Below are 11,970 nucleotides of genomic sequence, written 5' to 3'. Positions count from 1 at the left end.
TCAGCAAAAGCCCTCAGCATATTTTTTAGGGTTCCTTTAAACTGTTCACATAGTCCGTTGGTCTGCGGGTTGTATGGGGTGGTGCGAATGGCTCGAACACCACAGGTATGCCATAGGGACTGGACCAGATCTGACATGAACTGAGTGCCTTGATCCTATAATATTTCACTAGGAAACCCTACCCGAGTAAAGTAGGTAACAAGGGCCTCGGCTACCTTTACTGCTGTAATACTGGACAGGGCCACTGCTTCAGGATACCGAGTGGCATAGTCCACCACTGTCAGGATATATTTTTTCCCCGCCCGGCTGTTGTGGGCCAGAGGACCTATGATGTCGACAGCTGCACGTTGAAATGGTTCTTCAATTATGGGCAGGGATTGCAGTGGTACCTTATGTCGAGCTCCTGGATGCCGCATTCGCTGGCACACATCGCAGGTGCGGCAATAATGGGCTACCGACTGCGAGATGTCAGGCCAGTAAAAACTTTGGGTGATTCTCTTTTCAGTCCTTTTCCTCCCTTGATGCCCAGCCAAGGGGATGTCATGGGCCAGTTGGACTAGCTGTGCTCTGTACTTCTGAGGGACAATGAGTTGCCTGGTCGTTACGTCAGGGTTGCCCTTGTCACTGACCTTTGTTACACGATAATACAGTCCGTTTTCTCGAGTGAAGCCATCCCCAGTATCTCCCATGTGCCCAGTTTCTGCCCTTAGCCTAAGGGCTGCTAAGGTAGTGTCACCTTCTATTTCTCTCCTAAACTCCTCTCTATCCCAAGACTTTCCCAATGTAGTAGCAGCGAACGTATTGCTTACCAACTCTGATGCGGTTCATGGTGGTTGCTCCCCGGTGAGGTCCAGATGACATAGTGATTGAAGGGCCTGTAGTCAGGTGACTGCTCCCACAAATTGGCACTGTAACTCCGGTGATGCAGTGACCCCTGTGACAGCTAGGGGGCGCTGCATGTGCTCCTCAGGATAAGCATGGAGGCATGTCTGTGGTTGTAATGGTTGAACTAGCCACGCACACCTCCCACCTATGGGAGTGGCTACAAGTATATAATGTGACCATGTGGGTCACATGGGGGAATGTATGGACCTGAGTGGTCTGTGTGCCATGTCCTGGAAGGCCTCTGTGTTGGGAGGTCCTAGGAGTAGGACTAGATCCCTGAAGAGTACATGGGGAGGCTTGGACCTGGGGGCCTTTGTGTTGGACGGTCCCAGGTAGGGACGGACATCCTGAATAGCGCACTGAGCACAACCTGTGTTGGATGTCCTGGGAGTAGGAATCCTGAAGAGCATATGCCAGTGTGTTGGATGGTCCCAGGTGGGATGGACGTCCTGAATAGCGCACAGTGAGACTGTGGTCCCTGGACAGTCTGTGTTGGAAGCTCCTGTGAGTGGAGTCTTCCTGGAGCACCTGAGAGACCGTGGAACCTGGACAGTCTGTGTCCTGAGGATCTGGACTGTCAGGTGGCCTGGTGAGCAAGGCATTGCCCGGGACGGTGATCCCAGTTCGGCAACTTCCCTCAGAGATAGAGTACTGACAGGAGTCAGCGTGTGGAGTAGGAGCTCCCAGAAGGTAACCCAGCGTATGGGGAGCTGTGTGGTCACCCACGGCAACTGGTCAGATAAAGATCAGCGTGTTTAGAGACCGCGACCCAATGTCATGTGCGCTATATGACTAGGGACATTGATGAACTGTTCGGCGTACGGACACCCATGGTAACTGGACAAAGTGAGAGATCCAGTATGTTTAGTGTCCGTGAGATAAAGCCGAATATGAAGTGTCTAAAGATAAAGCTGCAACTTAATGTCACCGGTTGGTGCCTATTGTGTTCTATGAAGTGTATATAATGAACTGTGCATAATCAGGCTTATGATGCCATAATATGTGAAGGAACAAATTATGAAAGATTCTCCATTTTGTGTTTTTGACTCCATTTTCTTGTTGCTTAAAGATAAATTCTGTTATTTAATTAGGTAAAAGGTTACAGCTGCCATGAAGTAACTTTATCTTGTTGTTCACAAGCCTGGTATGCAACTAGGCTATTGTTCATAATTGGTATAAAGACCTTGAGTCTTCTGTCTCGAGCCAGATAAGAGATTCGGGGGTGTATCACTATACAAGACTGAGGCATCTGTTAGAAAAACACATACTGTGCCAAAAAGACATGACTATATCTGTAGTTTCCATTTTTCCTGTATCCTCATGGGTTAAGTTTTTCCTGCATTCTTATAGGTTAAGAACTGTGAGCGTGTTCTTATGCTGATTGGTTGAAGTATAATTTCTGTGACAATGAAAACTTATATACAAAATAAACGGGGGCCAGAGATCAGCTCGATCCCCCATACAGAGACACACGTCTCCGTCTGGTCATTTTCAGTTGCCGGCAACACCTTGTATATTAATTTGGAAATCACTGGGTTAACGGTGAAGGATCAATTTAAATCCTCCCTCAACAAATAAACCGTGTGGACTGTTTAAGTAAAAAACCGTGCTTAAGTGCTTGAATCCCGTGCCAAGCGAGTATCCCCCAACACACGTGGTAAGCGCAATCTTACACTCCCCAATGTCGTTCCCAAGGAGGATATCTGCAGGAAGTCCTCCCATAACTCCAATCCAACACAGTTTTTCTCCACAACCATAATCCAAACGCACAGAAGCTCGCTGTATATATTTGCGGGCATCTCCCGCCTGGACAATGGGAATTCCCGGACCCTGGTGAATTGCCTCGGGTCGAACCACACGGGAGTCAGCGATAGTCAGAAATTCCTCCGTGTCTCTAAATCCTGACACTTTGTGTCCATCAATTAAGACATCCTGCAGGTGGCGTTGCCGTTGCTCTGGGTAGCTAAAGGACAAAGGCCAGAGTCCGTACACTCCAGGAGGGGTATCTATGGTGCTGTGGTCGGTGGTCCACTCTGGTGGGGGTGGTGGTAGCTCTTCCTCAGGTAGGATGGAGAGCACAAGATGCACTGGACGAGGTGGGGCTCCCTCCGAATCCTTGAGAGACAGCCAGACTGCAAATGTCCAGGTTGCCCACACCCATAACATCTCTCTGTGATACCCCCAGGTCGTGGTTGGAACTGTTGGGGCCCAGGATTGTGAGGCGTGATTGTCATCGGCTTGCGACTAGGTGGAAGGGCAGATATATATCAGAGGGGGATGGGGCGCAGGAGGAGGCCGTGGTTTATTGTCCAGAAGCCTCCTCCATTGTGGTCAGATAGTAAGGTCTTCATTGGCCAGGGCTGCAGCTCTATCCACGGTACACGGCGTGCGCTCCCGGACCCATTCCCGAACCTCTGCAGGGCACTTGGCAAAAATTGTTCTATAAGGAATGCCTGTATAACATCTTCCACAGTAAAGGCGTTTTCTGCTTCCAGCCATCTCTGACATGCCTGGGACATTTTATGTGCATACATCCTAAATGATTCCCCCGTGGTGTATGGGAGGTCTCGGAACTTGGCCCTATATGAGTCTGGGGTGATAGCATGGTAATCCAGGATAGTCCGCTTTACAATGTTATAATCCCTATTCCACTGTGAGTCAATGGTTCGGTAAGCCTCCGCCATGCTTCCGTTCAGGAGTCCCACTAACAAACGCACCCAGCCAGAGTGGGGCACCTCCATCACAGCACACTGCTGCTCAAAGTCCTTGAAGAACCCCTCCACATCTCCGGAAGCCTCATCAAATGGCTTAAACTCTGTCCGGGTGATCCGTACAGGCTCCCGGATCGTTGGGTTTACACTCCACATTTCATTACTCCCTCTTTCAAGCTCCATTGCTTCTTGTCTCTGCTGTGCACGGTGGGCAGCCTCCTCCTTATACTCCTGAGAGACGCCTGGGCCCAGAACCGCCATCCCTTCTTCATACCACACCAACCACTGGCTTTTTGGGGCAGGGATCCCTGTCTCCAGTGCTTGTCCTTCAGGTAGCAAAACAGGGAGACTTGATCTTCCTGCACAGCAAACCGGCTACTATGGGGCACTTGAGCAGGAGGGTGGGGGCCGGGCCCGGTGCCAGTAAGGGGCCCCCAGCCTGTCATTGTAAGTTCAATTGTATTGGCTGGATGCTGATAGTATTAGGGTTGAACAATTTAATATAATGTTCAATTCTCTAGTTGCCTACTCCTGGCCTAATGGATATTGATCATGTGCACTAAAGAAATACACCAGACACAGTCAGCTGTAACTCTCCTTGATCAATGTGTGGCTCAGCTCCAAGAAGGGATTTTATTAGTGAAAACACAATGTTATATATCTCCTGTAAGGGGGCTCGGTTAGCTCTAAAATGGGAGTGATCGGATGTATTCCATTGGTTAGTGGGTTGGGCATGAGCAAGTCCATGGGCGGATCCATGAGGTCATCAGGGTGGGTTGGTCCGTGAGGTCATCAGGGTGGGCGTCATCTTGGATACCAGAGCACACGGCATGCTGATACAGGAAATGGCGGCCATCTTCAGTGTCTTCATTGTTCATCTTGGATACCAGAGCACACGGCATGCTGATACAGGAAATGGCGGCCATATTTAGTGTCTCACTTTGTCTGAGGAAAACTTATGTAAGGTTAAACAATACATGTTATGGGTTGCTTCTCTCAATTACCTTATGTGTTGAGGTTAATTAAGTATTTGATCTTATGGCTCTCCTCAACAATAGAGTTGAAAACCATGTTGAGACAGGGAGCAACACGCTCCCTCTCCTATCATTCCCCCTCTGCGCCTGACGTCAATGACGCAGACCCTGACAGTGTCGTCCCTGACGAAGCTGCTTTTTAGCAGCGATACGCGTGGGATCTTCCCACACCCCACATTTTGGCCCTGACATATCTGGGTGTTTTGTGGACTATCTTCCCTGCTGCCTTTACTTTTCAGCATTGCACAGCGTTTCCTGCTCTCTCTGTGGTCATCTGTGTTTTTTTTTTTTCCAGATACATGACTGGGCTCCAGGTTGTATTTATTGCCTGTTTTACTTGAGCTTCTTTCCACTTTCTGTGGTTCCCAGGGTTTAATTGCAGGCTTGTACTTTGTGAGATGTAACTCATTAGCAGCATTCCTTTCACCCTTTCAGGGCCACTAGCATATTGTATATGTGTACACGCTATATGCCCTTTACATTTGCTTTCATTTAGGACACATATAGGGACGCCTATAATGTGTGTGTGCTTTTTAGAGGGCTTGGTCTGTGCTTTTCTGTTATAAACATTCATGTTGGTATACCTCATATTGTATTTCTTGTGAACAAGGTGTTTATCAGCACAGTGTATTTAGCGTGTTTTTTGCAGATTTCGCATTTCCTACATAGGCTGTTATATTGGGGTGTTGTGTAGTTTGTTACACGTTTTTTAACCCCTTAGTGACAGAGCCAATTTGGTACTTAATGACCGAGCCAATTTTTACAATTCTGACCAGTGTCACTTTAAGAGGTTATAACTGTGGAACGCTTTATCGGATCCCACTGATTCTGAGATTGTTTTTTCGTGACATATTGTACTTCAAGTTAGTGGTAACATTTCTTCGATATTACTTGCGATTATTTATGAAAAAAATGGAAATATGGCGAAAATTTTTAAAATTTTGCAATTTTCAAACTTTGTATTTTTATGCCCTTAAATCAGAGAGATATGTCACAAAAAAATAGTTAATAAATAACATTTCCCACATGTCTACTTTACATTAGCACAATTTTGGAAACAATTTTTTTTTTTTGTTAGGGAGTTATAAGGGTTAAAAGTTGACCAGCAATTTCTCATTTTTACAACACCATTTTTTTTTAGGGACCACATCTCATTTGAAGTCATTTTGAGGGGTCTATATGATAGAAAATAACCAAGTGTGACACCATTCTAAAAACTGCACCCCTCAAGCTGCTCAAAACCACATTCAAGAAGTTTATTAACCCTTTACGTACTTCACAGGAACTGAAACAATGTGGAAGAAAAAAATGAACATTTAACTTTTTTTTGCAAACATTTTACTTCAGAACCATTTTTTTCAATTTTCACAAGTGTAAAAACAGAAATTTAACCACAAATTTTGTTGTGCAATTTCTCCTGAGTACGCCGATACCCCATATGTGGAGGTAAACCCCTGTTTGGGCGCACCGCAGAGCTTGGAAGTGAAGGAGCACCGTTTGACTGTTTCAATGCAGAATTGGCTGGAATTGAGATCAGACGCCATGTCGCGTTTCGGGAGCCCCTAATGTGCCTAAACAGTGGAAACCCCCACAAGTGATAACATTTTGGAAACTAGACCCCTTAAGGAACTTATCTAGATGTGTGGTGAGCACTTTGAACCCCCAAGTGCTTCACAGAAGTTTATAACGTAGAGCCGTGAAAATAAAAAATCGCATTTGTTTTCACAAAAATGATTTTTTCGCCCACAAATTCTTATTTTCACAAGGGTAACAGGAGAAATTAGACCACAAAAGTTGTTGTGCAATTTCTCCTGAGTACGTCAATACCCCATATGTTGGGGTAAACCACTGTTTGGGCGCACCGCAGAGCTTGGAAGTGAAGGAGCACCGTTTGACTTTTTCAATGCAGAATTGGCTGGAATTGAGATCGGATGCCATGTCGCGTTTGGAGAGCCCCTGATGTGCCTAAACAGTGGAAACCCCCCACAAGTGATACCATTTTGGAAACTAGACCCCTTAAGGAACTTATCTAGATATTCGGTGAGCACTTTGAACCCCCAAGTGCTTCACAGAAGTTTATAACGTAAAGCCGTGAAAATAAAAAAATCGCATTTTTTCTACAAAAATGATCTTTTTGCCCCCAAATTTTTATTTTCACAAGGGTAACAGGAGAAATTAGACCACAAAAGTTGTTGTACAATTTCTCCTGAGTACGTCAATACCCCATATGTGGGGGTAAACCACTGTTTGGGCGCACCGCAGAGCTTGGAAGAGAAGGAGTGTCGTTTTACTTTTTCAATGTAGAATTGGCTGGAATTGAGATCGGACGCCATGTCACGTTTGGAGAGCCGCTGATGTGCCTAAACAGTGGAGACCCCCCACAAATGACACCATTTTGGAAACTAGACCCCTTAAGGAACTTATCTAGATGTGTGGTGAGCACTTTAAACCCCCAGGTGCTTCACAGAAGTTTATAACGTAGAGCCGTGAAAATAAAAAAATCGCATTTTTTCTACAAAAATGATCTTTTTGCCTCCAAATTTTTATTTTACCAAGGGTAACAGGAGAAAATGGACACCAGAAGTTGTTGTGCAATTTGTCTTGAGTACGCCGACACCCCGTATGTGGGGGTAAACCGCTGTTTGGGTGCATGGCTGAGCTCGGAAGCAAAGGAGCGCCATTTGACTTTTCAATGCAAAATTGACTGGAATTGAGATCGGACGCCATGTCGCGTTTGGAGAGCCCCTGATGTGCCTAAACAGTAGAAACCCCCCAAAAGTGACCCCATTTTGGAAACTAGACCCCCCATGGAACTTATCTAGATGTGTACTGAGAACTTTGAATGCCCAAGTGCATCACAGAAGTTTATAATGCAGAGTCGTGAAAATAAAAAATATTTTTTTTTTAACAATAAAGATTTTTAGCCCCCAAGTTTTTATTTTCACAAGGGTAACAAGAGAAATTGGACCCCAAAAGTTGTTGTCCAATTTATCCTGAGTATGCTGGTACCCCATATGTGGGGGTAAACCACTGCTTCGGCGCACGGCAGAGCTCGGAAGGGAAGGAGCGCCATTTTGGAATGCAGACTTTGATAGAATTGTCTGCGGGCGTTATGTTGCGTTTGCAGACCCCTAATGTACCTAAACAGTAGAAACTCCCAACAAGTGACCCCATTTTGGAAAATAGACCCCCCGAGGAACTTATCTAGATATGTGGTGAGAACTTTGAATGCCCAAGTGCTTCACAGAAGTTTATAATGCATAGTAGTGAAAATAAAAAATATTTTTTTTTCCCACAAAAAAGATTTTTTTAGCCCCCAAATTTTTATTTTCACAAGGGTAACAAGAGAAATTGGACCCCAAAAGTTGTTGTCCAATTTGTCCTGAGTATGCTGGTACCCCATATGTGGGGGTAAACCACTGCTTGGGCGCACGGCAGAGCTCGGAAGGGAAGGAGCGCCATTTTGGAATGCAGACTTTGATAGAATTGTCTGTGGGTGTTATGTTGCGTTTGCAGAGCCCCTGATGTACCTAAACAGTAGAAACCCCCCACAAGTGACCAAATTTTGGAAACTAGGCCCCCTAAGGAACTTATCTAAATATGTGGTGAGAACTTTGAATGCCCAAGTGCTTCACAGAAGTTTATAATGCATAGTAGTGAAAATAAAAAATATTTTTTTTTCCCACAAAAAAGATTTTTTTAGCCCCCAAATTTTTATTTTCACAAGGGTAACAGGAGAAATTGGACCCCAAAAGTTGTTGTCCAATTTATCCCGAGTACGCTGATGCCCCATATGTGGGGGTAAACCACTGTTTGGGCGCACGGCAGAGCTCAGAAGGGAGGGAGCACCATTTGACTTTTTTAGCGCAAAATTGGCTGTCGTGTTTGGAGACCCCCCTGATGTACCTAAACAGTGGAAACCCCCAAATTATAACTCCAACCCTAACTCCAACACACCCCTAACCCTAATCTTAACCCGATCCATAATCCTAATCACAACCCTAACGATAATCACAACCCTAACCCCAAAACAGCCCTAATCTCAACCCTAACCATAACCCTAATCAAAACCCTAAATCCAACACACCCCTAACCCTAATCCCAAACGTAACCCTAATCCCAACCCTAATCCAAACCCTAATCCCAACTCTAACCCTAACTTTAGCCCCAACCCTAACCCTAACTTTAGCCCCAACCCTAACCATAACTTTAGCCCCGTTGTCACAAAAAAAGTTCAATGTAACCTTTTTTTTGTACGTCGCGTCCGCCATTTCCGCGCATGCGTGGCCGTAACTCTGCCCCCTCCTCCCCAGGACATAGACTGGGCAGCGGATGCGTTGAAAAACTGCATCCGCTGCCCACGTTGTGCACAATTTTCACAACGTGCGTCGGTACGTCGGGCCGACGCATTGCGACCGCCCCGTACCGACGCAAGTGTGATAGAAGCCTAAGGCTACTTTCACACTAGCGTCGTACTCGGCCCATCGCAGTGTGCCGGGCCGACGTACCGACGCTAGCGTTGTAAGCGCCGCACAACGGGTGCAGCGGATGCTGTTTTTTCAACGCATCCGCTGCCCCATTGTGAGGGGAGGTGGGGGCGGAGTTCCGGCGACGCATTGCGACCGCCCCGTACCGACGCAAGTGTGATAGAAGCCTAAGGCTACTTTCACACTAGCGTCGTACTCGGCCCATCGCAGTGTGCCGGGCCGACGTACCGACGCTAGCGTTGTAAGCGCCGCACAACGGGTGCAGCGGATGCTGTTTTTTCAACGCATCCGCTGCCCCATTGTGAGGGGAGGTGGGGGCGGAGTTCCGGCCGCGCATGCGCGGTCGGAAATGGCGGACACGTCGCACAAAAGTTACATGTAGCTTTTTTTGTGCCGACGGTCCGCCAAAGCACGACGCATCCGTCGCACGACGGATGCGACATGTGGCAATCCGTCGCAATGCGTCGCTAATGCAAGCCAATGGAGAAAAAACGCATCCTGCAAGCACTTTTGCAGGATGCGTTTTTTCTCCGACGCATTGCGACGGAAGCCAAAAAACGCTAGTGTGAAAGTAGCCTAACCCTAGCCCTAACCCTAACCCTAAATTTAGCCCCAACCCTAACCCTAGCCCTAACCCTAACTCTAGCCCTAACCCTAACCCTAACTCTAACCCTAACCCTAACTCTAACCCTAACCCTAACTCTAACCCTAACTCTAACCCTAACCCTAACTCTAACCCTAACCCTAACTCTAACCCTAACCCTAACTCTAACCCTAACCCTAACTCTAACCCTAACCCTAACTCTAACCCTAACTCTAACCCTAACCCTAACTCTAACCCTAACTCTAACCCTAACCCTAACTCTAACCCTAACCCTAACCCTAATTTTAGCCCCAACTCGTTTTCTCCTGCCGGCCGGCAGATGGCAGCAGATGGCGGGCGCACTGCGCATGCGCCCGCCATAAGGAAAAAGCCGGCTGGCAGGAGAAGACAGAAGAGGACCCAGGGACACCGGGTGAGTATGTTAGGGTCCCCGAATCCCCCTATTTCTCTGTCCTCTGATGTGTGATCACATCAGAGGACAGAGAAATACAGATCGCTTTTTTTTTTTTTTTTTTTTTTTGCGGTCGCCGGTAAACTGTTAATTACCGGCGATCGCAAAACAGGGGTCGGTGCAAACCGACCCCGATCATGTTCTTTGGGGTCTCGGCTACCCCCGGCAGCCGAGACCCCAAAGATCTTCCGGGTGCCGGGCGGCGGGCGTACTGCGCGTGCGCCCGCCATTTTTTCCCGGAAAAAAGATGGCGGCGCCCATGGGGACCCACGAGGAGCACCGGGCGAGGTAGGTAAGTATCGGGGGGCTATTGGGGGCCATCGGGGACCCTATTTCTCTGTCCTCCGATGTGCGATCACATCGGAGGACAGAGAAATTAAACGGCACATCGCGTTTTTTTTTTTTTTGTTGCGACCGCCGGTAAACGGTTAATTACCGGCGATCGCAACTCGGGGGTCGGTAAAAAACCCCCGAATCATGTTCTCTGGGGTCTCGGCTACCCTCGGCAACCGAGACCCCAGAGAAAATCCGACTCTGGGGGGCGCTATTCACTTTTTCCACAGCGCCGTTAATTAACGGCGCTGTGGTTTAAGTACCCTTAGCGGCCGCCGTTAAAAGGCGTATCGGCGGTCGTTAAGGGGTTAATTGATTTTATATTTGTATGGTGTTTTTGCTTGTAATAAAATTTATTCTATATTTTGCTATATATTTTGTAGTAGGTGTGCACGTTCTTTTTGGTTCTTTCTCTTCTTTGATCATAGACACTGACAGTGGGCGCGATGATGTCAGTATACGGTGCCCGCTGTCCTGAGATGATGGGTTGCTCGGAGCAGGGGGGAACGGGGACGAAAAATAGACATGCATGAGCATACAGTATGTGCACAGGCAGTAGCGTAGCTACTGGAGGGGGCGATCACCCTGGGCCCCACACTCTGAGGGGCCCACCGGGAGGCACGCTACTGTAACTATTGGCATGCGCAGTGCGCTCATACAGTTACACTCTGTAGCAAAACAGGGAGACTTGATCTTCCTGCACAGCAAACCGGCTACTATGGGGCACTTGAGCAGGAGGGTGGGGGCCGGGCCCGGTGCCAGTAAGGGGCCCCCAGCCTGTCATTGTAAGTTCAATTGTATTGGCTGGATGCTGATAGAGTTGAAAACCATGTTGAGACAGGGAGCAACACGCTCCCTCTCCTATCATTCCCCCTCTGCGCCTGACGTCAATGACGCAGACACTGACAGTGGGCGCGATGATGTCAGTATACGGTGCCCGCTGTCCTGAGATGATGGGTTGCTCGGAGCAGGGGGGAACGGGGACGAAAAAGTGAGGGTTTTTTTTTTATTGGGAGTGCATCATACTGTATGGAGGCCTATGGGGAATGCATTATACTAAATAGAGGCATTTGGGGAGTGCATTATACTTTATAGAGGCCTATATAGTATAGAGGGCAGTGTATTATACTATATCGAGGCTATTTAGGGGGGCCACCATACAGAGTGGGGCTAAAAGTTTGACCTGTCCATTCTGATTAGGAGACGCCACTAAAGGGAATCTGTCAGCGGGTTTTTGCTATGTAATCTGTCAGCAGCCTGATGAGGGGACAGAGAGCCTGATTCCAGCGTTGTATCATTTAGGCTGGTTTCACATTTGCGGACGAGGGCTTTGCGGAAGGCTGCGTAGTTCCTCCGTTAAGCCCCGCCCACTGCCGCGCCTCTTCCTTTAGCTCTGCCTACGTCTGCATGCGTCCTGTGTACCCTCTCTTTAACATTGGGTACGCAGGCCATGCAGATGTATGCG

This window comes from Ranitomeya variabilis, chromosome 2 (genome assembly GCF_051348905.1).
Source record: "Ranitomeya variabilis isolate aRanVar5 chromosome 2, aRanVar5.hap1, whole genome shotgun sequence".
Lineage (NCBI taxonomy): Eukaryota > Metazoa > Chordata > Amphibia > Anura > Dendrobatidae > Ranitomeya > Ranitomeya variabilis.
Note: the sequence above shows the minus strand (reverse complement) of the source record.